This window comes from Dioscorea cayenensis, unplaced genomic scaffold, assembly GCF_009730915.1.
Source record: "Dioscorea cayenensis subsp. rotundata cultivar TDr96_F1 unplaced genomic scaffold, TDr96_F1_v2_PseudoChromosome.rev07_lg8_w22 25.fasta BLBR01000236.1, whole genome shotgun sequence".
Classification (NCBI taxonomy): domain Eukaryota; kingdom Viridiplantae; phylum Streptophyta; class Magnoliopsida; order Dioscoreales; family Dioscoreaceae; genus Dioscorea; species Dioscorea cayenensis.
The window spans coordinates 43,173-65,589 of record NW_024086627.1 but is presented as its reverse complement, the minus strand read 5'-3'; the positions used below and the strand labels follow the sequence as shown (position 1 = coordinate 65,589).

At 43.4% G+C, this 22,417-nt stretch overlaps 2 non-coding genes across 2 annotated transcripts; both read left to right on the top strand.

Annotated features, from left to right (window-relative positions):
- The first annotated feature begins 9,942 nt into the window (after nt 1-9,942).
- Nucleotides 9,943-10,049, top strand: LOC120253887. Its single transcript, XR_005534455.1, has one exon. It is a non-coding gene; the product is annotated as a small nucleolar RNA R71 (small nucleolar RNA).
- A 6,175-nt stretch (nt 10,050-16,224) lies between these two features.
- Nucleotides 16,225-16,331, top strand: LOC120253885. The gene has a single exon (XR_005534453.1). It is a non-coding gene; the product is annotated as a small nucleolar RNA R71 (small nucleolar RNA).
- Nucleotides 16,332-22,417: the final 6,086 nt, after the last annotated feature.

Below are 22,417 nucleotides of genomic sequence, written 5' to 3'. Positions count from 1 at the left end.
TTTAGTTTCGAGCTATAGATTTAGAAGGATCTTACTTGGCCATTGAAGTAGCACTTAGTAGTTTAAGACTTAGTATTCTTTGTAAGTGGAGTGATTAGCATCTAGAGCTGTACTGATTGAAGTCCTTAGGCTAGACTAGATCAGGGCATATGAGATATAAGATTCACTTACATGGCACAGACATATAAGGGGTGAGATAGGATATTTTTATTATGCTTATTGACTATGACTCAACATCTATGTATCATTGTCCATTGCTTTTGGAGTCTTATATTTACTTGATGCCAGAGGTAATGCATTTAGCCACTTCTCAGTCTCTTTGTTTTTCATGAGTTGATTGCTTGGGGACGAGCAACGCTTAAGTGTGGGGATATTTGATAAGTGTCTAAATGTGGATGTTTTCATGTATATATCGTATTCACTTTGCATGTATTTTGTTAGGTTTAATGCCCATTTTGCGCTTAATCGTCTATTATTTGCTTTGTAGGGCATAAGGAAGCCATGGAGAACAAGAAGATATCATTTGGGCGAAAAGAGAAGAAAACAGGAATTTCATACTACCCCCATACTACCCAGTATGGGGGCCGTATGCACTGTAGCAGTGGAATGATTTGGAGTGTTTGCCCAGATTTCCATACTACCCAGTATGGGGGCCGTATGTACCCCGTATGGATTGTGAATCTAGGGTTTTTCAGTGCTATACGAACCCCCATATGACCCCCATATGACCCGTATGCCTTGGGATGGTATAAATACCAACTTTTAGGGCAGAACAAGGGACTTTTTGGCTGGACCTTTTCTTGGCCGATTTTGGGGAGATCACTTGGGAGATTTTGGGCGACCTTGGGAAGGAGAAGAAGGGAAAGGAAGCTAGAAGATCATTCAAGCCCAAGGTCCAAGACTCTCAAGGCAAGAAGGCAACATCATTCAAGGGGACATTTACCACGATTTAAAGGAAGGAGACCCGCAACTAGAGGAAGCATCATTTGGCACTCCTTTGGCGGGGAAAGCATCATTCGGCACATTCTTGACCTCCTCCTCCACCATTTCATCTAGGGAGTGTCATTTATGATTTTGTTTCATGTTTTGCTTGTTTGTATTTCTTGTTGTAGGATGATGACACACTAAACCCCCAAGGCCATCGGGTGTTGGTGAACCTTGGTGGGGTTTTATCATGTATGTTGGATGAAAACTTGTTAATTCCATGCTTGGGTAATTTTGAGATTTAATCCATTGTTTTCATGTTAAGTGCTACACCAAGGAGAAATCCGTAGCTCTTTTATGAATGATGCATGTAGATGTAACTTGCTCGCATGTATTAGGTCTTGAATGGATTAAAAGGGGATGCTTGTATCATCACGGTGAGAAATCAGGTGTTTGGTAGCCCTCCATGTAGGTTTAATACGAAGAAGAGTAGGTTTTATCCTAAGTGAGATTTCCTCGTACTCAATGCATTCGTAGGAATGTGGATTTGGAAGAAATTCCTATCTATGTTTGTATAGGATTAGGGTTCAATCGCCGAGAAATTAGGGTTGTTCTAATCTTGGAATCTCATGGTCCATTTTACCCTTGCATCTTTAGATCATCATCCATGTTGCATGATAACCACTCAAGGGGATCCTCATCCATAGGCTTTTGCATCTCATTGATTTTCTTGCTTGCTTATTGCTTGTTCTCTCTAATTTTGTCATAATCTTGTTTTAGCTTTAATTACATCTAGTAGAGTAAAAATCCATCACTTGAGATCTTACGCTAGATAATAGCTCGAGAAGGATTAATAGGAGATCCTTAGCCCCGTGGAATACGATCCTCGTGTCTTCACACGAGGTATTACTTGGCGATCCCGTACACTTGCGGGGAAGCAATCACACTCACTCACAAGAGTTACCAACAAGAACTCTCAACCCTAGTGTCACTTTAGGGGAGTATTCATACAATCAAGACTCCAAGATTGGAACTCATAAAAAAACATCAATTAGTTGAAAGCATAATATAGAGATTCAATGAAACGAATACATCCTAGGGTTCACAAATACCCAAGTACACACTAGGGGTTTAGCTCTCCATAGAGCTAGATACAATCAATGAAATCGAATGTAAAAACAAAGCATCCATAGAAAACCCCCTCGTTAGTCGTGACGATGGTCTTATGGAAAGCCCTCTACTCATCAAAAGCGTCCCATTGTCCGGCCTAGAATACATCTCGCCGGATCGGTGCCTACGAAAGCTCTCCCACTAACCTTCTTCCAAATGGCACGCGATGTCAGACCTGTAGAACCTCTCCAAAGCCCTAGCCAATAACTCTCAATACCCTAGCCGCCATCCTCTCTCAAGTTGGGGAAAAGATGTAGAAAAGAATGCTGAAATTGTGCTAAAATTGGCTTTTAAAGGGCTGGAATCAGGAATCCACATGCCCATGCGAGCGCCCTTGTGGATTTTTCACACGAGGGTGTGGAATTTCCATCCACACGCCCGTGTGGACTCTCTGCTTTCCTGTTTTCTCGGGCGGTTGTGAATAGTGCTGGTACAGTATTCTTGCTACATTACCTACTACAGTACCGGCCCGAAATACTCCTGAATCCATGCTTTCATCGAGGTAACGCAAACGGGCACACGTTTACATCATGGATCACTTTGCTTCTTTAGTAGCGGACTTGTTGGTGGAGATCTTGTTCTATATGCACAAGTCAGAATGCTTGAATGTGACTGCCCTTGTGCCCCTCCTAATAGTTGTGCTAACTCGAATATGAGGAGATTGGCACACATTCCCGCATCTTGAACCCGACCTATGTCTTCGCGTTTGAACCTAATGTGGACCTGATTGATGGGCTAGCTTGCGCCTACCTGGACAAGTGGGATGCGATGACCTAGGCGGGGTCATTTTCATAATTTTCCTAAAGAGGTAATTTTGGTGATCAGAGGACCCCATTAGATGGTAAATAGGTGAACAAGCAAAGGTCACTTCTTTACTGTACAAACTCGTGAGTCACACACTTTTTCGCCCAAATCCCATCATCTGGGCCTCGAAAACAACAATTTTGCGGTTTATGGAAAGATTTCCTCTATCGATATCTTGGGCTGAAGATCTCTGATTGAGACGCCATTTTTGGCATTCTCTATGTTTGTTTTTTAATTTTTATTCTATGGTGTCAATCGCGAATTTTCTATTTTTGGAAAATTTTTTATTTATTTCAATTTGAGTGTTTCTTGTTAGTCTATTTATTTGTAAGCCTTCGGGCTAGGAAGGCAGCTTGAATTTGAAATAAAATTGATATGTTTCTTCCTCTAAATTCCTGGGTATTCTTAGACTAAACAAGATTTAGGTTTCCATTTCGTTGTTGACTTGGGTATTCATAGACTAAACAAGTCCTCAACTATATCCTGCTGCGTCAGAGCCTTAGCGAGATTTCCTCTAAATTGGTGCATTACGATCCACATTGGCTTCTTTCTCTCATAATCGGTCTCACAACCCTACCTGCGTGAAAGTAACATAAATACACACATATTAGCGTTAAAACTCATGAAACGTAATGATCAACACATGAAAAGAACACTTCATATTCTTATCACACAAGCACTTATCACTCATCATATGGAAAGAACACTTCGCATTCTTATTACAGAAGTACTTATCATACGTAAAGTTCAGTCAAGAGTATATGCTCTGATTACACCCACCCCGGAGGTAGCAGAGGGCGATGATGACATTGCCGAGGCTTCTCAACTTGTTCTCGAGCCTCAGCCGACATCGATGGAAACTGACGCACCTCCTGTGACAGAGGACCCACCCCCAGTACACATGTTTTCACCATCGCGAGCCTGTGATCACTTTGAGAGGCTCGAGAGTGTGGTGGGGTACTATAGACAGAGGTTCCTGAGGTCCGGGCTATACAGGCCTCACAATATACAGAGTTTATGGCACATTTTGATACGCTGTAGGAGATCCTTGAGCAACACATTGCCTCATCATTTATTCTGAGACCTCGGAGAACCCTGGCATCTCTGGCACCCCCATCACCTACTCCAGCATCACCTGATCCACCTGCACCTTTTGAGTACCGAGCAGTGGCAATAGGACTGACATCTTGCGATATCGACACTTGACTATGCTTTTCATTTCATTACTTCTGCATTTTATTTTGGACTTCTATACTCAGAAAAGACTTTCCTTGTGAGTTTATTTTCATTTTGTTGTCTCGAGTTATACTCATTGCCTTATCTTTTATATACTCAAGTTGTTTTTGTTTTATTGAGCTTCACTGAACCCCCTCGTGAATGTGTGCAGATGGTCTTGTAAGTATGGGAATTGAGAGCTTGTCATGGACACGGCTAAGGTGCTTAGGCACTCTCCCACACTTAAGCTTTTGCTTGTCCTCAAGCAAAAATTAAATCATTATATGCATAGATGAAGGAAATATTGGAAGTGCTTAGCCTTAGGTTCACCAAAGCATGCAAAGAAAGTATTCTACAAGTAAGGGAAATTTCAACACTAAATGCGAAAAATCAATGCTCTAGCTAAAAACTTGAATCAAAAAGGACAACAAACCCGAAATCGTGCAAGTGTGTGAACTCACTCAAGTCAACCCAAAGTATACTCCTTAAGTCTACGTATAAGGGACTTATTTATCTACAAAAGGTAACAAAAATTCAAAAAGGGTAGTAGCTTCACACATCCTCTAAGGTAGCCCTTTCCAAAGCGGCTGCTAAGGTGGCTTTCACACTTTCGAGGTGGTAGTCTTTGTACCAGGATGGTAGCTTTCACACATTCCATGAGATAGCTCTTTCTCTCATTAGGGCATAACTAGTATCCGACATATAAGAGTAGCTTCATACATTATTGGTGGTAGCTCTTTCCACCCAACGAGCACTACTAAACAACAAAACTATTTTGTTCTTTCTTTTCATTTTTCCATTTTTTTCAGCAAAATAACATAAGAAACAAAACTAAAACTAGTCCCTTTAACATAAAACTTGAGTTTCCAAAAGAGTTTAAAGAGTGAGTAGTGCACAAGTGTTGATCGGGCAAAAATTCCTAAAAATTCAAGCAAGAACTAGAGCATGAGAACATTCAATGTTCAAAATTTTCCTATACTCAAGAATACAATCATTACAACTAAGGTGAACCACCATTTGCTATGTGAGCATGTATAACAATTAAGACTAATATAAAAGATATGCGCACTATGAAACTCCCCACAACACTTAAGTTGTACATTATCCCTAATGTGCACATGCAAGGTCACTTATGATGTATATAAGTCAAGAATAAATGCGGGAGAAGTAATCAAAACAATACTCCCCTGACTCTTAGTATTGAATTTGATGGAGCTAATTTGTTGGGAGTGGTGTTCCAACGGGTTGTGAAGCATACACGACCAAATGCCGAAGCACCTTGGTCGTGTCTATGATAAGTTCTCAATTCCCATGATGATAAGACCATCTGCACGCATACACGAGGGGGCTCAATAAAGCTCAATCAAACAAAAATAGCTTGAGTAAATAAAAGATAGAGAAATGAATACAACTCGAGACAATAAAATGAAAATAACCTCAGAAGGAAAATCCATTCTGAGTATACAAATCCAGAAGGAAATGCAAATAAAGAAATGAGAATAAATTCAAGTGTCGGTACTGCGCTCTGGCTCCTCTGCTGGATAGTCGAACGGCACTGGTGGATCTCGTGAGGATGATGCAGGAGGTGCCTGAGAGGTGCGGGGTCACAGCATAAATGGTGAGGCAATGTCTCTCTGGAGGATCTGCTGTAGAATATCGAAACGCGCCATGAATTCTGTTAACTCCGTGGCCTGCGTCGCACAAACCTCCTTTATCTCTCCTCGTACCTCAGCAATCTAGGTCTGTACCACCCTCACAGCACTCTCGAGCCTCTCAAAATGATCATGGGCTCGAGATGGTGAAAACATGCGTACTTGGGTTGTGTCCTCTACTACAGGAGATGCGTCGGTCTCCATCGGCGTTGGCTGAGGCTCGGAAGCAGGCTGAGAAGCCCCGGCATTGTCTCCCTCAACCTTAGCTATATTCGGGGCAGGAATAATCAGAGCATATACTCATGACAGAACTCTCTGTATAATCCCCATCAACCTCAGTGTCTCTATACCAAGGGGAGCAGGTATAGTAACCTTCTTAGCCCCTCTGTTCGCGTCGATTAAACCCATACTGATGACTAGTCTCATGATATAGAGGCTATAGAAAATCACTCGAAGTCTGGCATACTGCCCCTGATGTCGAATATACTCGAAGAGGCAAGTGACCTTTGAAACCCCAGGCGCATATTGCCCATGTCCACACAATCCAGTGTACGCACGCTGTGTAGTCAAACTCCCATGATAATTTGTGGACAGCTCCTCATACTCCTCTATCTCTGTATAAGCCGCATCATATAACTCAATCAAGATCGCAAACTGAGTCATGCTCAAGCTATGACGCTGTCTGAGGGCTCTGAAGTAAATTGCACTGACGCTGTCGAAACTGGAGTACGAGTGATCGAACTCGAATGAGGCTAGCACCTTGAGTGGTAGTGCACGGATGGCAGCATCTCTGATCGATAGTAAACGGTCCCAGCTGCCAACTGCAAGCATGTCCACGATCTTATCTGCCATACCCTCTACCGACTGAATCTCCCTAAGTGTGCTCACATCGGGAAATCTAGTCTGACCAAATCTGTGACTTGTCAGCCGCTCAAATCTCACATGATGCTCGGGAATTGTAAAACTCATGCTCTCGGGCTCGGGAGATGGCTCACGGGCCGTTTATCAGCTTGCTTCTTTGACCAAGGTGCCATAACCTGCAAAATTCGAAAGAAACTCGATTAAACAATTTAATTGAGTAATGCTACAGAAATTTCCATGATCGTGTGGAGTTTCTGCACGCCCGTGTGGATCCACAGGGCGTGAACAAACGCATGGCCGCGCCACAAAAATCCAACAATACACTTTTAAATTCTTTCTAACTTCGTTCTAAATATGTATAATCAATCTAATTATAGAAATGAAACATAATTGAAAGGTTTCATCAATTAAAGTCAAGAATTTCAGAAGAAAAACAAAGATAAGGGTTTACCGATGAGTTGAGATGAAAAACTTTGAATTGGCCGAAACACCAAGTAAAACTCCCTCCAAATTGGCAATACGAAATCGGGAGAAAGTGTGAGTGTGCTTGCAGACAAATGGGAAGTGTGAAAATGAGAAGACACTATGATCTTTTTAAAAGGACTAGCGCCTTATGGCGTTCTGTACATCCCTACGGGCATGCAGAAATTAGCCACGCCAGTGCGCCTCCACAAGAGAGCTTCACAAGGGCTGATGCATACGACTGTGTGCTCTTGGGAAACCCCTCACTGCCTCTGAATGCATCCGCACAGGCGTGCGAGAAAATACCCACGCCCGTCCGCCCGACCCACAGGGGCAGCCGCACGCCCCTGTGACTTCTCTGTCCAACTGAGAAGAATCGTTAAGTGTTTCGCATGCCCATGCGGAAATACCACACGGGCGTGGACATTCACAGGCCCAACTCACAGGGGAAGCCGCACGCCCCTGTGTCTTCTCAGGATGGAGAAAGCTCATCTACAGAGATCCACACGGGCGTGCTAAAAATTACCACGATCGTGCGTTTTTCACAGGGTAGCTCACAGGGGTGAGTCAACGCCCCTGTGTGCTCTCGGTATAATTTGCCAAGTCCCTGCAAGAAAACACACGTCAGTGCTGAAGTTACATACGAGCGTGCGAAAATCACAAGGTCGCTCATAAGGGTGAGTCCACGCCCCTGTGCCTTCTTTGGAAGAGCTCTCAATACATCTCCATGGGCTCTTTCATAAACATGTGTACACATTCAGAGCCTGACCTTTTATGCAAAATACACCAGCGTAAAACATTAAAAACAAGCTCAAGCGACTTAAACTTCGCCAAATCCTCATGAAAATACACGATGACATTAAAATCCACAACACAATACACAGCAAAAGCATCTAAAAATCAAGACAACAACACTCAACAAGTTATTCATACAAAAACTAAACTAACAACTAAGAAAAAATAGTAAACACTTGGGTTGCCTTCCAAGAAGCGCTTGTTTTATGCCACTAAGCTTAACGTACCTCATCCTTACCTCACGAGGGCTCATAGAGGAATGTTGCCCTCTTACCCATAGGTTGAAAGTTTGATGAACAGAGTCTCTTGAAGGTAGAGGGGGAGTTGTCGGGCTTAGGACCACCTAGCAATGGTACATCCAATTTGTTCTGTTCATGCCCATCTCAAACAGCCTTAAAGCATTTCTGGTGGCATCCCCTCGCCCCTCTTCATCTTTTGGAGCATCTTCTTCAAGATCCTCAGAGTAGATAGCACTTCTTCAGTCGAACTAAGCATCATTACTTCTTTATTTTCCTTCTCTTGGTCAAACAAACCCTCGTACGGGTCCTGATTGAATATTTTCTGCATATATTCATTAACAATGTCATCAGTAGTGTCTAGAAAATACAAAGTATCATCGAAATCAAGAGAATGTCGCATGGCTTTAGCAAGGTGGATTGTGAGCATGTCATCTCCAACACTCAAAATCTACAGGAAATATGTACTTGTCCTCCTTGACAGCACATCTTCGATGATACCCCTCGGATGTCTCACTATTCGATCCGTCAATTGCAAAGTCATCCGAGTGGGTTTAGGCTCACCCAAGCCTAGCTTCTGAAAGAAGGTGTATGGCATGACGTTGATATCGTTCCCCTAAGTCCGCTAAATGCCATGTCTTCACCCAAATTGCCAATGTTACACGGAATAATGAAGCTTCTTGGGTCTTTCTTCTTGTTTGAATGTTCTTTTTGCAAGACCGCCGAGCAAGAGGCATTTAAGATCACTGCAGCACTCTCCTCTAACTTCCTCTTGTTAGTCAACAAGTCCTTGAAGAATTTTGCATACTTAGGCATTTTAGACAATGCCTCAACAAAAGGAATGTTGATGTGGAGTTGCTTGAACAAACTTAGGAACTTCTTGTATTGTTCATGCCCTTGGTCATTCTTTAATCTAGATGGATAAGGGATTCTTAGCTTGAAAGGTGGTCGTGCCACTTCCTTCTCTTTTCTTGCTCCCTCTTTAACCTCTATGACCTCGGGTGCGTTTTCATTGGGCTTCTCACTCGGAAACCTACCTTCAACCTCATGACCACTTCTCAAACTGAACACCTTAACATGTTCTCTAGGATTTGTCTTGGTATTGCTTGGCAAGCTTCCTTGTGACCTCTCTAATAGAGACTTCGCAATTTGCCCCACTTGATTCTCAAGGTTGTGCAAAGAAGCGGTATGGTTGTGAAGTGTAGCCTCAATTGATTGAAACCTTGTATCAGATGATTGCACGAATCTAGTCAAGGCCTTCTCCAAATCGGTCACTGGGGTGTCCAAATCGGAAACTCGGTTCTCCATGTTTGGGGCTTGTTGTTGTTGGAAACCCGGTGGCCCCATGGCCTTTTGTGGGACTTGGTTACTCAACGAGAAGTTGGGAAGATTCATCCAACCCGGATTATAGGTGTTACTATATGGATTCCATTGATTCCTCATCACATTACCCACAAAAATCAACATTCTTAACCAAAGATGCATCACCAATAGAGATCGGGCAATCGAGGGAGCATGTCCTCTACCACACTCTGCAAGTAGTCATGGTCACACTCTATTTGAAGTTAGAACATCTAACTTCTTATTCAATGATTCCACTTGAGCCGCCAATGAAGTTATCGTGATCTATCTCATGAAGCCCGGCCACCTTTTTCTTCTCCCTAGCATTCCATTGGTAGCCATTTAACCCCATTTCTTTAATTAGTTGACGAGCCTTACCCAGGGTCTTACTACCTAAGGTACCTCCTGCTTCTGCATCCAAGACTTGCCTTATGCTCAGATTCAACCCATTGTAAAAAGTCTAAACAATCATCCACTCTGGGAATCCGTGTTGCGGGTACTTTCTCAAGAGCTCCGTGAACCTTTCACACGTCTCAAATAGAGACTCCAATTCTGAATGTACAAAGGATGAGATCTCATTCCTAAGCTTTGCAGATTTTTTAGGAGGGAAATAACGGGTAAGAAAAGCTTCTACCATCTCCTCCCTTGTGGTAATTGATGCTCTAGGTAATGAGTGTAGCCACTGCTTTGCCTTCCCCATTAAGGAAAATGGGAAGGCTCGACACGCCCAAATATGCGTGTAAACCCGCAGTGCACGGGTGTCGAGTAATAATTACCCCCGTGAGTGGGTAGTCGAATCCACAGGAATGTAGGGGCTACTAGTACTAACTTCTTCTCCGCTTTCTAACCTAATGATAAATGGAAAGGTGTGGTGATCTTATGTGTGAAGAAATGAATACCAGAGATGAATATGCAAGGGTTAAATGGATGGAGATCTCAATCAGTAAAAGTGGGGTATTCGGACAATGCTCCCCCTAGGATTCAGGTTTTAGGTACCGAATAAGCAAAGTGTTTCTATGATGAGTAAGTTAAGTCATGGAAATCCAAATATAATTGGATCCGGCCTCCCGATCACCGATACTAGTCCCCTATGAGGTCCCGGTGGAGAAATCGCTCAATCTCAACACCTCACACCACATATGACTCCAGAAAGAACTCTAGGAATTCCAAGAGGTGTATCCGATTCCTAAAGATTGATCCAACCCTAATTCCCCGCGAAGGATCCTAACCCCTGCACAAGGTCCTCGGTGGAGAAATCTCTCAATCTCACGCCTCACACCAAATATGGTTGCATAGAGCTTAGGGAACGGAGATAGAATACACTCAATCGGAAGGGAGAGGGGACACTCCACTATCTCATGACTCACCCTCTCAACCCTCTTTAACCTTGAAGTTCTAACTCTAATGGAGACCTCTCTCACATCAAAGTAACAAATCATGCAAATCTAATCAACTACAAGGTTTAATTAAACACTAAGCAAATAGAAACACTAAGCAAATCCACAAAAGATGAGAATCCTAGGGTTCACAAGCCCAAATACCCTATAGGGTTTTTGCTTTCCATGGAGCAAACATACAAAAACACACCATCAATGAATGAAAGTACATTAAAACCATAGAAATAAACCCCTTATATATGAACCGATGGCCTTGATGGAGAGCTTCGACGCCTTGAAGGACCCACTCACGGCTAGGGTTCACCGGTGGCTTCCTTTGATGCTATAACAGAGGAGGAATCGATCAAAAGCTGGTGATCAATCACCTCCAAAGCCAGCAAAGACCTCCTCTTCTAAACCCCTAGCCATCTCACCCCTCAAGATCCACAAAAAAGATCGGGAAAAGAATAGGGCAAAAATGGCTATTTATAGGCCTTAGATCGCGCTCGTTACGTGCCCTCACGCGCCTGCGTGGATTTTTCCACGCCCGCTGCGGCAGCTAGGAATTTCCATGCGGCCGCGGAATCAGTACTTTTGCTACATGACTGCTACAGTAAAAGTTCTCTATATGACGGTTTGGATCCACATCGGCCAAACAATTGAACTGTGCGGATTGTTGCAACATGTGGATGAATGCCTCGCTCACTAAGTTCCTAGTCAGTAATCGGGGAATGCACAATACTCGATTGTGTCCCCACATCAAGGTCTCGCATAATCGGACAATGTCCTCTGCTGCTTATTTTGTTCAGCCATATTATCGTACCCTCTTCAACTTCCAAATCGCCTAGATTAGACTATTCTTGCACTGTGTTCTTTCCCTTTCTTCTAAGTGTACGTTCGAGCTCGGGATATCCATCAATAAATATTGAGGAGGTCCCTCGGGTTATGAACCCGAACTCGCACAAAAAGAAAAACAAATCGTAATGATGATAAAAAAGAAGATGTGAAATAGAATGAATAAATGAATAGCTAAGAAAACAAAGTGCAAAGTATCTCTAAACGCCTGTCCCCGGCAATAGCGCCAAAAACTTGATAACGCCCCTTGCGTATGTCCGTCAAGTGCACGGGTTTATTGAAGTAATAAAATCCCAGGTGAGTGGGTATCGTATCCACAGGGAGTAGGGAATAAAAATACCTAAATTCTTTCTTAACTAAGCAGAATTTGAATAGTGATTTGTGTAACAAGATGTTATGCAAACAAAAGGAAAAGGGACAAAAGAGAGAGCACAAGTAAAGGAGAGGTAAGGCAATCAATATAAATGCGGTACTCAGATATTGATCCGCCTAAGACAGCCATTTCAAGTACAAAAACCCTCTATTATGCTTCCTAACTAATGCATTAATGAGTCGTGGAGATCTTTTAATACATGGTCCCAAATCTTAGGTCAACCATGCCAAACCTATACATGTCCCGGAGGAGAAATTGAATAATCTCTCAATCCTATAGAATTGCAATGAGTTCTAGAGATTCCAAGTGATAAATCCTCTTCCTATATGTAGGCTGACAAGATCCCCTTCCTTATATCCCGCAAGTGCACGGGTTTGTCAAAGTAATAATCCCGTATGAGTGGGGTCGAATCCACAGGGAGTAGGGAGTAAAGATACTTAATTCGATTCTTAGCTATATGCAGTATCAACAATGATAAGTGTGGTAATGATTCAATTCTCAGAAATTAAAAGCAACAAGTAAGAGAGCAAAAGTAAGGAGGAGGCAAGGCAATCGATAAAGATAGGGTACTCGGATGATGCTTCACCTAGGATAATCGCTTCAAGTGCAAGAACTCTCTATTATGCTTCCTAATCAATGCAATTGTGAGTTGTGGAAATCCTTACATACATAGTCCCAAATCTAAGGTCAACTATGCCTAACTCTACACATGTCCCGGAGGAGAAATCGAACAATCTCAACACCTCGCACTCGCATAGAGTTGCAATGAGCTCTAGGGATTCCAAGTGATAAATCTCTTCCTAGTTTTAGACCTAACCCTTTGGTCCAGGCGGAAGGTCCCTAGCCACAATTAAGCCCTAGATACTAAGATCACCTCAACGCTTCACTCCATTGCACGTGTAACTAGGCCCCAGCGGAGGTTCATCCCTTAGAACAATCACTCTATTATGGCCACAAAGAACTCAAGGAACGGAGGTAGAATTTATCACGTCAGAGGGGAAAGGGGACGCTCCTGTACCTCTCAACTCACCCTCTCAACCCTCTCCAACCTAGCTTTGTCTAACGCTCGTGGTGTGTCACTCACTCACAAGGTTACCAACAAGAACTCTCAACCATAGTGTCACTCTAGGGGAAATGTTCATACAATCAAGCATTTAAGGTTGGAACTCACAATAAACATCAATTTATTGAAAGCATAATAAAGAAGTTCAAAGAAACGAATACATCCTAGGGTTCACAATCACCCAAGTACCCACTAGGGTTTTAGCTCTCCATGGAGCTAAGTACAATCAAAGAAATTGAATTTAAAAGCAATGAATCCATAAAGAAACCCTCTCGATGGTCGTGTCAATGGTCTTGTGGAAAGTCCTCTACTCGTCGTCCAAAGATTCCTTCATCCAGTATAGGATACGCCTCGATCGAAGCTCCCCTACCAACCTTCTTCCTAATGGAATCATGATATTGGAGCCATAGAACCTCTCCAAAACCTTGGCCAATACCCCTCAAACCCCTAGTCAAGCCCTCTGCAAGTTGGGGAAAAAGATGGAGAAAAAGAATACCAAAAATCGGGTCGAATCAGCCTTTTAAATAGGGCTCGAATCGGGCAACTCCACCGGCGTGATCGATACATCGCCCGTAGTGAATTTCCACACGGGCGTGGATAATTTTGACACGCCCGTGTGGATTCTCTGTTTCTTTGATTTCTCTGCCGGCTGTGAACAGTGCTGCTACAATAATTGCTACAGTGTTGCTGCAGTGCTCTGCTACAGTCTTCGACCTGAATAACTTCCCAATTCCATACTTTAATCGTGGTAACGCAAACGGGCACACGTTCACGTCTTGAATCACTTGCTTCTTCAATAATATACATGTTGGTGGGGTTCTTGTTCTTATATGCATAGGGTCGGAATGCTCAAGTGTGACCGCCTTTTGTGCCCTCCAAATGGATGTGCTCACTCGAATGCGAGGAGGTTGGCACACACTCTAGCATCTCACACCTGTCCCTATGTCTTCACGCTTTGAACTTTAGCAAGATCTCCTCCAAAAATAAGTGCATTATGATCCACATTGGCCTATTTCCTTCATACTCGGCCTCACAACCCTACCTGCGTAAAAATAACATAAAAACACACATATTAATGTAAAAACCTGAGAAAAGTAATGCTCAACATAAGGAATGAACGCTTCACATTCATATCACACAAGCACTTATCACGTATCTTTCTTACCTCACGGGGTTCATGAATGAAGGTTGCCCTTTAACCCATAACTTGAAAGCATGACGAGCAAAGTCTCTTGAGGGTAGAGGGTGTATTATCGGGCTTCGACCACCCTAGCAATCGCTCGTCCAACTTCCTTGGCTCATGTACGTCTCAATAGTCTTGGGGCGCTTTGATGGCGTCTCCTAGCCCTCTTCATTTTTCGAGCACCTTCTTTAAGATCCTGTGGTAGATGTTTCTCTCCATTTGAACCAAGCATCATTACTTTTTCATTGCTCTCCTCTTGGTCGAACAAACCTTCATACGGATCCGGGTTGAACATTTCCTGTATATATTCATCAACAATCTCATCAGTTATGTCTAGAAAATACAAAGTGTCATCAAAATCGAGAGAATGCCGCATGGCTTCAGCAAGGCGGTAAATGAGCTTATCGTCTCCGACTCTTAATGTGAGCTCTCCGCCGTCCATGTCAATCAATGCTTTGGAAGTCCGCAAGAACGGTCTCCCAAGTATCAAGGGTACATCTCGCATCCTCATCGACATCTAGCACTACAAAAATTAACTCGAAAAATGTACTTGTCCACCTTGACAAGCACATCTTCAATGATGCCCTCGGATATCGTACTCGCTCGGGTCCGCCAATTGTAAAGTCATCCGAGTAGGCCTAGGCTCACCCAAGCCTAGCTTTTTGGAAGAAAGTATATGGCATGACGTTGATACTTGCCCCTGAATCCGCCAATGCCATTTCCTTACCTAAATTGACGATGTTACACGGAATAATGAAGCTTCCCGGGTCCTTCTTGTTGTTCGGCATGTTCTTTTACAACACCGCCGAGCATGAAGCATCAAGCAAGACTCAAGCACTCTCCTCCAATTTCCTCTTGTTGGTCAATAGGTCTTTCAGGAACTTCGCATACTTAGGTATTTGAGCCAAAGCCTCAACAAAAGGAATGTTGATGTGGAGTTGCTTGAACAAACTCAGGAACTTCTTATACTGTTCATCCCCTTGGTCATTCTTCAATCTAGAGGGATAAGGGATTCTTGGCTTGAAAGGTGGGAGTACCACCTCTTTCTCTTTGTTTGCTCCCTTCTTAACCTCTACAACCTCGGGTGCGTGTTCTTTCGGCTTCTCACTCGGAAGCCTCCCTTTAACCTCACGACCGCTTCTCAAAGCGATCGCCTTCACATGTTCTCTCGGGTTGGTTTTCGTGTTTCTTGGTAAACTCCCATGTGGCCTTTCGGAGAGAGACTTCGCAATTTGCCCCACTTGATTTTCAAGGTTGTGCAAGGAGGTGGTGTGATTGCGAAGTGTAGCCTCGACTGATTCAAACCTTGTGTTTGCTGATTGAACAAATCTAGCCAAGTGCTTCTCCAAATCTGTCATTCGGGTTTTGAAGCCCCGAAATTTGCATTTTTCCACTTGAGGGGCTTGTTGTTGTTGTTGGAACCCCGATGGCCCCATGGTCTTCTGTGGTCCTTGATTACTCCATGAAAAGTTGGGATGATTCTTCCAACCTGAATTGTAGGTGTTGCTGTATGGATTCCCTTGAGGTCTCATTCCATTACCTACAAAGTCAACATTCTCAACTGAAGAAACATCACCAATGACGATTGGGCAATCGGAGGGAGCATGTCCTCCAACACAACCGGTGTAATTGGTTACGGCCGTAACTCTATTTGAAGCTATAAGATCTAGCTTCTTACTCAAACTCTCCACTTGGTCCGCCAATGAAGTTACCGCATCAATTTCATGGAGACCGGCCACTTTTTTCTTTTCCCTAGCATTCCACTGGTAGCTATTTAACCCCATTTCCTCAATCAATTGACGAGCCTAATCGGGGGTTTTGCTACCTAAGGAACCTCCTGCCGCCACATCCAAGAGTTGCCTTGTACTTGGGTTCAAACCATTGTAGAAGGTTTGAACAATCATCCACTAAGGAAATCCGTGTTGCGGACACTTTCGCAGGAGTTCCTTGAACCTTTCCCATGTCTCAAATAGAGACTCCAATTCCAACTGCATAAAGGATGAGATCTCATTCCTAAGCTTTGCTGATATTCCGGGAGGGAAATAACGGGCTAGAAAAGCTTCTACCATCTCCTCCCATGTAGTGATTGATGCTCTAGGTAATGTGTGTAGCCACTGCTTTGCTTTCCCCTTTAAGGAAAATGGGAAGGCTCTCAACTTGATGGCATCATCCATCACACCATTTACCTTCAGCATGTCGCACACCTCGAGGAAGCTCTCTATGTGACTGTTTGGATCCTCATCGGCCAAACAGTTGAATTGTGCGGACTGCTGCAACATATGGATGAATGCTGGCTTTAGCTTGATGTTCTGAGCTGTAATTTGGGGACGTACAATACTCGATTGTGTCCCCAACACTGAAGGTCTGGCATAATCTGATAGTGTTCGTTGTTGCTCATTTTGTTCTGCCACGTTGTCAGATCCTTCTACTTCCAAATCAGCTGGATTAGGCTGTTCTTGTACAGGTTCTTTCCCTTTCCTTCGAAGTATACGTTCAAGCTCAGGGTCTCCTTCAATCAATATTGATGGATTAACTCGGGTCATAACCTGGAGCTACACCAAAAGTAAAGAAAAAGAAAATCAGAACGATGATAGAATAAGAAGATATGAAATAGAATGTGTGGTGAAATAGCTAAGAAACAAAGTGCAAAGTATCTCTAAACGCCTAGATCCCTGGCAACGGCGCCAAAAACTTGACAAGATACCCTTGCTTTATATCTCGCAAGTGCATGTGTTTGTCAAAGTAATAATCCCAGATGAGCGGGGTCGAATCCACAGGGAGTAGGGAGTAAAGACACTTAATTCGATTCTTAGCTATGTGGAGTATCAACAATGATAAGTGTGGTAATGATTCAATTCTCAGAAATTAAAAGCAACAAGTAAGAGAGCAAAAGTAAGAAGGAGGCAAGGCAATCGATAAAGATGGGGTACTCGGATGACGCTTCACCTAGGATAATCGCTTCAAGTACAAGAACTCTCTATTATGCTTCCTAATCAATGCAATGGTGAGTCGTGGAAATCCTTACATACATAGTCCCAAATTTAAGGTCAACTATGCCTAACTCTACACATGTCCCGGAGGAGAAATCGAACAATCTCAACACCTCACACTCGCATAGAGTTGCAATGAGCTCTAGGGATTCCAAGTGATATATCTCTTCCTAGATTTAGACCTAACCCTTTGGTCCAGGCAGAAGGTCCCTAGCCACAATTAAGCCCTAGATACTAAGATCACCTCAACGCTTCACTCCATTGCACGCGCAAGTAGGCCCCAGCGGAGGTTCATCCCTTAGACCATTCACTCTATTATGGCCACAAAGAACTCGAGGAATGGAGGTAGAATTTATCACGTCGGAGGAGAAAGGGGACGCTCCTGTACCTCTCGACTCACCCTCTCAACCCTCTCCAACCTAGCTTTGTATAACGCTCGTGGTGTGTCACTCACTCACAAGGTTACAAACAAGAACTCTCAACCCTAGTGTCACTCTAGGGGAAATGTTCATACAATCAAGCATTCAAGGTTGGAACTCACAATAAACATCAATTTACTGAAAGCATAATAAAGAAGTTCAAAAAAATGAATACGTCCTAGGGTTCACAATCACCCAAGTACCCACTAGGGGTTTAGCTCTCCATGGAGCTAAGTACAATCAAAGAAATTGAATGTAAAAGCAATGAATCCATAAAGAAACCCCCTTGATGGTCGTGTCGATGGTCTTGTGGAGAGTCCTCTACTCTTCGTCCAAAGATTCCTTCGTCCGGTATAGGATACGCCTCGATCAAAGCTCCCCTGCCAACCTTCTTCCTAATGGAATCACGATGTCAGAGCCATAGAACCTCTCCAAAACCTAGGCCAATACCCCTCAAAACCCTAGCCGAAGCCCTCTCGCAAGTTGGGGAAAAGATGGAGAAAAGAATACCAAAATCGGGGCTGAATCGGCTTTAAATAGAGCTGGAATCGGGCAACTCCACGGGCTTGGACGATACACGCGCCCATGTGGAATTTCCACACGGGCGTGGATAATTTCCACACGCCCGTGTGGATTTTCTGTTTCTCTAATTTCTCAGCCGGCTGTGAACAGTGCTGCTACAGTATTTGCTACAGCGTTGCTATATAACTTCCCAATTCCATACTTTAATCGTGGTAACGCAAACGGGCACACGTTCACGTCTTGAATCACTTGCTTCTTCAATAATATACATGTTGGTGGGGTTCTTGTTCTTATATGCATAGGTCGGAATGCTCAAGTGTGACTGCCTTTGTGCCCCTCCAAATGGATGTGCTCACTCGAATGCGAGGAGGTTGGCACACACTCTAGCATCTCACACCTGTCCTATGTCTTCACGTTTGAACTTTAGCAAGATCTCCTCCAAAATAAGTGCATTATGATCCACATTGGCCTATTTCCTTCATACTCGGCCTCACAACCCTACCTGCGTAAAAGTAACATAAAAACACACATATTAATGTAAAAACCTGAGAAAAGTAATGCTCAACATAAGGAATGAACGCTTCACATTCATATCGCACAAGCACTTATCATAGGCCCTAGATGCTAAAATCACTTAAACGCTTCACTCTATTGCACTCGCAACTAAGCCCCAGCGGAAGGTCATCCCTTAGCCCATTCACTCTACTATGACTACAAAGAACTCAAGAAATTGGAGGTAAAATAAATCACACCAGAGGGGAAAGGGGACGCTCCGCTACCTCTCTACTCATCCTCTCAACCCTCTCTAATCTAGCTTTGTGTAACTCTCGTGGTGTGTCACTCACTCACAAGGGTTACCAACAAGAACTCTCAACCCTAGTGTCACTGTAAGGGAGTATTCATATAATCAATGCATTCAAGATTAGAACTCAATAAAAACATCAATTAATGAAAGCATAATAACAAGGTTCAATGAAACGAATACATCCTAAGGTTCACAGTCCAAGTACCAACTAACTGGTTTAGCTCTCCATGGAGCTAATTATAATCAATGAAATCGAATGTAAAAGCAATAAATCCTTAGAAAACCACCTCGATAGTAGTGACGATGGTCTTATGGAGAGTCCTTTACTCATCCAAAGGTTCCTTTATCCCACCTAGGATACACCTCTCCAGATCAGTGTCGACGAAAGCTCTCCCACTGACCTTCTTCCAATTGGAGGGTGATGTTGGAGCTGTAGAATCTCTCTCAATACCTAGCCAATATCTCTCAAAACCCTAGCCGCAGCCCTCTCTTAAGTTGGGGAAAAGAAGGAGAAAAGAATACTCAAATCGGGGCTGAAATCAGATTTTAAAGGGCTGGAATCGGGAATCCACACGCCATTGTTGATATTCCACACGCCCCTGTGGATATTCCACATGGGCTTGTGGAATTAACACACAGGTGTGTGGAATTTCCACACACCCGTGTGGCTTCTCTGGTCATCTCCTTCTTCTGCCTTGCTACAGTATTTTGCTATTGTAAACGGGCACACGTTCACGTCGTAGATCGTCTTGGTTCTTCAATAAATGGGCATGTTGGTGGAGATCTTGCTAAATATGCACAAGCCAGAATACTAGGATGTAACTTCCTTCGTGCTCCTCCGAATCATTGCTTTAGCTCGAATACAAGGAGGTTGACACACATTCTAGCATTCTAAACCTGACTCATGTCTCCGCGTTTGAGCCTTCTCAAGATCTCCTCCAAATAATGCGTAAAATGATCTACAATGTCTTCTTTCAAAATAATCGGCCTCACAACCCAACCTTCATAAAAGTACATAAATACACATGTATTAGCGCTAAAACATTAAAAAAGTAATTCTCATCATAAAGAAAGAATGCTTCACATTCTTATCGCACAAGCACTTATCAAACTCCCAAATACTTAAGATTTTGCTTGTCCTTAAGCAAAAGTTAAAACATTATATGCATAGATGAAGGGACTATTGGAAGTGCTTGGCCTTAGGTTCACCAAAGCATGTAAAGAAAGCATTCTAATAGTAAAGGAAATTTTAACACTAAATACGAAAAAATCAATGATCTAGCTAAAAACTTGAATTAAAAAGGACAACAAGCCCGAAATCGTGTAAGTGTGTGAACTTACTCAAGTTAACCCAAAGTATACTCCTCAAAGTTCTAGGTATAAGAGACTTATTTATCTACAAAGAGTACCAAACATTTTAAAAAGGGTAGTAGCTTCACACATCCTCTAAGGTAGCGCTTTCCAATGCGGCCGCTAAGGTGGCTTTAACACTTTCGAGGTGGTAGCTCTTTCTACCGGGGTGGTAGCTTTCACACATCCCATGAGATAGCTCTTTCCCTCAATAGGGCATAGCTAGTGTCCGACTTATGAGAGTAGCTTCATACATCATGGGTGGTAGCTCTTTCCACCCAACAAGCACAATTAAACGATAAAAACACTTTGTTCCATCTTTCATTTCCATTTTCCATTTTTTTTTAGTAAAACAACACAAGAAACAAAACTAAAATTGGTCCCTTTAACCTTAGACTTGAGTTTCCAAAAGAGTTTAAAGAGTGAGAAGTGCACAAAATGTTATTCGGGCAAAAATTCCAAAAACTCAAGAAAGAACTAGAGCATGAGAACATTCAATGTTAGAAATTCTCCTAAACTCAAGAATACCATCATTGCAACTAAGGTGAACCACCATTGGCTATTTGAGCATATATATCAATCAAAATAGTGTAAAAGATTTGTGCACTACGAAACTCCCGGCCCCCCCCCCACACTTAAGTTGTGCATTGACCTCAATGTACACATGCATGCTCACTTATAATGTATATCAATCAAGAATAAATATGGGAGAAGCAATCAAAACAATACTCCCCTAACTCCTAGTGTTGCAGTTAATGGAGCTAAATCCTTGGGGGTGATGTTCCAACGGGTTGTGAGGCACACACGGCCAAGTGTCGAAGCACCTTGGCCGTGTCTATGACAAGTTCTCAATTCCCATGATGAGAAGACCAGTTGCACGCATACACGAGAGGGTTCAGTAGAGCTCAATAAAAAAAAAATAAAACTCGAGTATATATAAGATAGAGCAAGAAACATAACTCGAGACAACAAAATGAAAATAAGCTCAGAAGGAAAGTCCTTTCTGAGTATAACATGTCCAAAATAAAATGCAAGTAGAAATAAAAGCAAGTCAAGTGTCAGCGCCACGCTCTGCCTCCTCTATTGCTGGTGCTGGATCAGAAGGTGCTGGTGGGTCCAATGATGGTGATGCAGGGGCGTTTAGGAGATGCACGGTCGCAGTACAAAAGGTGCAGCAGCGTCTCTCTGAAGGATCTGCTGTAAAACGTCGAAACGCGCCATGAACTCTATGAACTGTGCGGCCTGCGTCGCACGCACCTCTGCTATCTCCGGTCGTGCCTCAGTGATCTCTGCCCATACTACACCAACGGCACTCTGGAGACAATACATAGCGGGGGTGGGTCCTCTGTCGCCAAAGGTGCGTCAGTCTCCATCAGCATCGGCTGAGGCTCAGGGGCAGGCTGAGAAGCCTCTTCATCATCAACCTCATCCTCAACTATCTCTAGAGTGGATAGAACCAAGGGCATATACCCCGTCAGGTACTCGACGGATCATACCCGATCAATCTCATCGTCTCTAGACTCAGGGGAGGAGGAGTACTCATCCTCTCAGCCCCGCGAATCACATCCAAGAGGCCCATGCCCATGACTAGTATAGTAATGTGAGGAGTGCGAGAAGATCACTCCCAATCTAGCATAATGCCCCACGATGATGAATGTACTCGCAAGGATGTGCCCCGAGATGAATCGGTGTCTGTTTCGCACCATCGAATACGGATAAAAAACTCCCGCCGACTCAAAACACATGTCTTTGTCACCACGACCATTCACCGACCTACTCATAATGGCGTCTAAATATCGGTAGGCAAGATGGGAAAGGCACGTGGTGTTGGACGCCCCCGGCTCGTACTGACCCGGACCACACAGCACTCGGTAGCTCTCTGACGGGTCAAAGCTCCAGGATAATCAGTCGGTAGCGAGAATGTTGCTCGATGTCCGAACCCGAAGTCTCGACAGACGCACAAAAATGATCCCGATGCTCGGGGAATAGTGAAACTCATGCCCTCGGACTTGGAGGATGAC